Here is a 4,980-nt window from a genome sequence, read left to right on the forward strand (position 1 = left end):
AACATAAAAGGAGAACATGAAAAACGGGTAGAACAAGAAATAAAAAACACAAAGGAACGGGATTAAGTTATTAAATTTGAGAAATGAAAACAGAATTAAAGAACATTCGTCTGATTTGTATAGCTATATGTAACAATAATACTATATAACATCCTACCTGTGGCTTTAACTTCCATGTAAAATGTGATTAATCTGCTAAAGCGTTGGTTTCTGCAGTGTCAGGTCAGTGTGGGTGATCTTATAAACTTGATGGATCATGTTTACGGAAAACAATGAAAAGGTGTGGTTATGGAAAAACATGAGAGCATAAATAATGGTTAGGCTGATATCGTTTATCACTTGAGGTGTGACAGCGCCTCCTTGCGGGAGGAAAGAGAAAACGCATTATTTAGACCAGGGGCTTATAAAATAAAAAGTAAATAGATTTAAATAAATAAATGAATAATGTATTATAATATGATTGTGTGTAAAATAAAATTAAAATATATTTATTAATCTAATAAATTCATTAAAATGAATAAAACTGATAAATAAATACAAATTAGATTAAAAATAAATTAAATACATTTAACAGTTCGTTACAATAGCAAGTACACTACCGAACTTTTGACCCTCTAGCGGTTTAAAACAAAACTGCATGCATTATTTTATGGAAGAACATTGTCCTGGTTGTGCTTCGGCTCTGAGTGACTGTGCAGATGAATATGATTCTTTCTCATAACTAAAAGAGAGAGAGATTATCCTTCTGCCCATAAATATTCACTATAAGCTTAAGAGATATAACCAGTTTAGACTAAAGGATCTCAAGCTGAAGTTACTGTAGCTTTACCCATTAATAAACATTAATACTTCCCTGAAAATAAACTCCAGCACTGCTGAAACAACCATAATGAAATAATATTCAATATCCACCTTATTCCTGACGACCTTACCAAGTTTTGAATTATGGGTCGCACTTCCGGTTTGGGGACCTTCCATTCAAAAAGGCTGAAACGAACTGGATGAGCTGTCAATTTTCTATGGAAGTAAAATAATGTCAAATGTTTTTGAAACAAAAAGCCTGTTGAATTGCACTACTTGAAAAAAAAATAGGCATTGCATTAACCATGCTTGCATTTTAATGCATTGTATTTTTAGGGCTTGCATTTTTATGGGCTGAAATTCAACATGGTTGAATATTTAAGCTGTGAATATTTCAATTAAAAACATTTCAAACACATTTTCATTATTAAAAATTCAATAATCCATATTCACCTTTCATATTTCACTTCCAAAATACTCAAACTGTTTAAAAATACAACCTATAATATTCAACAGGCAATTTTCGGTCCATTTTATTTCGCTTTGAAAATTCGCTTCCACAAATTCGGTGGTTCAAATTCGACAGAAAATATTACGTTGACATCCATGAACTGCAGGAAGAGCAGTAGATTACCGAGCGTACTCTCCATCTGCTGTTAGTCGGCTTCACCAGCAGGTGGTGCAAAAGCTCGTGTTGTTGACGAAGACAGAGCAACAGTTAGAGCAGGGGTACTCAAGTTCAGATGCCAAGGGGGCCACATTTAAACCATATTAAATGTGAAGGGCCACAAATTACAACTTGCATCATAAAACTTTATTTATGACAATATTTACAGTTTTTACTTATATAGAAATTCAGTTTATTACCTATCTTAATATAAGTTCATATTCAAACAGAGTTAATTTTTTTTTCTTTTCAAAACGCTATAAATCCATCCTTTTTTCCCCCCAAAACGCTATAAATCTTTTTAAAAAGTCTTTTGTCTTTTATTTTTCGTGTTTGCATTTATGAGGCAAAAACAATGTTACGTGACAGTTCTCCATTACGGACGTGAGCGGCACTAAAAGACTTTCAAACTTTCACAGAGACCTCAAACAGAAAGCACAAACCTTTCTTTAAAAATGGCGTTTATCGCGTTTTGGAAAAGAGCTCTTCATATATTATCTTTATATTTAAATATTTAACAATTATTGATTAGGCCTATATATAGGCAATTTGCCTACATCAAATGTTCAATTATTTATTATATGTTTTCTTTAGATGACGTTATACAGGGTCGCTTTACAAATTTATACGGCTATTATTATTAGTAGGCTATACTAATACTAGGCCAACTATTATCCCAGTAGGCTACATATAACTTTTAAGTTTGCCAGAATTCGCTCAAAAGCAGCTTTGATCAGTTTTTCATGCGAGCCGTGCCCCGTTCCAAACAAAACTGCAGGTTAAAACTGGAGGCTTTGCAAGAGTGTCGCAAACTCATTGACGTATTGACAGCTCGTAATTGTAATGGGAGCGCTTTTTGCTACTGTTTATAACCCATTGACACTTTGAAAATAATTTTGTTTTTTATGCTGTTAAGAGGATCATCGGCTAATTACACACTGCAGTAGAGATGCGCGGATCAGCTCTAACGTCACCCGAATCAGCTGTGAAAGTGCGCAGCTCTGAATGCACGAGCTATGCATAGCGTGCCGCACACACAAGTTGCCTGACAGTTTTACCGCTTGTTTTGCTATTGTTGCGCTTAGCAAGTTAATGGTACATTTCGGAGTTATCAAGTAGCTATTTAAAGTCTCACTAAACATTCCACACACATCACAATGACGATGATGAATGTTTCTTTTTATTAATCGACCAACGGATTATCGACCGTCCGCAATTATATAGATAAAAATCACACTGTCTAATATTCGCGTAACTTTTGAGCTCAAATTATAAAAAAAAGTGCGTTCATCTTTTGCATGACGCCGGCCATGAAATTAATGCCGATGGGCCGGATGCGGCCCGCGGGCCGCCTGTTGAGTATCTGTGAGTTAGAGCAAGCCATTCATTCATAAAACTCATTTAAAAGCAATGCAAGTGTATTTGTGATTATTATGACGGCGGTTTTATGTTAAATTCAGTGTCTTCACAGTTACTTTCCCTGTGTAGCCTACAAGCATCTTATTGGGGATGTAGGCTGTAGGCTACTATATAGGCTCGATGGACTAAGAATATGAACGTAACGCGCAAAGTTTCATGCAGAGCGTATACTGGCATAAAATCAACACTTGATCAATACTAACACTTTCTCTCTTCTCTTCTCTTCTCTTCTCTTCTCTTCTCTTCTCTTCTCTTCTCTTCTCTTCTCTCTACAGTATAGTATAGTATAGGCTATGCGTACGTGTATTGCATTAGCTTAAACTGGGAAGAGTCATAGCACTTGCATATTGTTGTCCTCCTTTTGTTAGTTTAACTGTAAATCGCTTTGGATAAAAGCGTCTGCTAAATAAATGACTAAATGTAGCCTAATAAATGTAAAATTGGCTTGACATGGGACATTCGCACATTTAGGGACCGTCTCAAAAGTTGCATAAAACACTAGCATACACGTTTCTAACTTCAATAGCAAACTTTAATTGAATAAATATAAAAAAATCCAAAGGGTACGCATTATGCCGTATTGATTCTTGTTTTGTTCTCTTCTCTCCAGCAGACTCTCCTCTGTTCTCTCTCTCACACACACACACACACACTCTGATGTTGATTCTTGTTTTATTGTTCTCTTCTCTCCAGCACTCTCCTCTGTTCTCTCTCTTTCACACACTCTCTCTCTCACACACACACACACTCTCTCTGATGTTGATTCTTGTTTTATTGTTCTCTTCTCTCCAGCAGACTCTCCTCTGTTCTCTCTCTTTCACACACACACTCGATCTGATGTTGATTCTTGTTTTATTACGAGCTCTGTCTCGCTCTTTTCTCCAGCACTCTCCTCTGTTCTCACACACTCTCACACACACACTCGATCTGATGTTGATTCTTGTTTTATTACGAGCTCTGTCTCGCTCTTTTCTCCAGCAGACTCTCCTCTGTTCTCACACACTCTCTCACACACACACTTGATCTGATGTTGATTCTTGTTTTATTACGAGCTCTGTCTCGTTCTCTTCTCTCCAGCACTCTCCTCTGTTCTCACACACACACACACACACACACACACACACACACACACTCTCTGATGTTGATTCTTGTTTTATTGTTCTCTTCTCTCCAGCAGACTCTCCTCTGTTCAGTGTTATATGACGGCTGTTGTGTGACGAGACACACACGGGCGAGTGACGTATGCACGCAATTTCCCGCCAAAACTATCCCGACAGGTCAATAAACACTTATAATAGTGAATCAGGGGAAGACAAAAACACGTTTCGGAAGGATTGATAAAAATTATTTAAATTTTGTTACATAATATACTTTTAAATAATTTCCATTGATGTTATATTTGTTATTTTAATTACAGTCAACAGAGCAATTCTATCCTATTTCTACCTGTTGAAAAAAATATCAATATTTTTTATTTTGCAGTTTATACGGTCCACACACACATCGCTGGGGTTGAACAAATATCAGCTCTCATCATCAACCAAGACATTTTTTTAAAAAACACTTAAAAATTGGACGTTCAGAGAGAATTCAGAAATAACATTTTCATAACTTACTGGGAATGTTAGCAAAACATATTTTTCATAGCTATCTCTCTTGTCTCGCCAAATTCATATATGAATTACATGAATCATGCACAGGATTATGCAAATATTTCCAATTCAAAACGACGAAATACATACTTTTAAATAAATACATTTAAAGGGATAGTTCACCCAAAAATAAATAAAATGTCAATAAAATGACTCATCTTCGAAAAACAAATGAAACCTAAATTCAATGTTCATCATATAAATCGATCGAGTCTCTTCAAAAAATGTGGACTAAACCGCTTTACGATCTCTTTATGAACTTTCTGAAGCGACAAAGTGTTAGAAAAAATATATATAATAATATAACTTAATAAAAACAAATTTAGATAGATTTAAAATTTAAATCTGTCTTGCTCAAGCAAGCAAATAAAAATAATAAATAAACGGTAAACATTTCCACTGTCCTCAGGTGAATCTCCTTATCAAACACAAACGACACGT

Source organism: Squalius cephalus (genome assembly GCF_949319135.1).
Source record: "Squalius cephalus genome assembly, chromosome: 22".
Classification (NCBI taxonomy): domain Eukaryota; kingdom Metazoa; phylum Chordata; class Actinopteri; order Cypriniformes; family Leuciscidae; genus Squalius; species Squalius cephalus.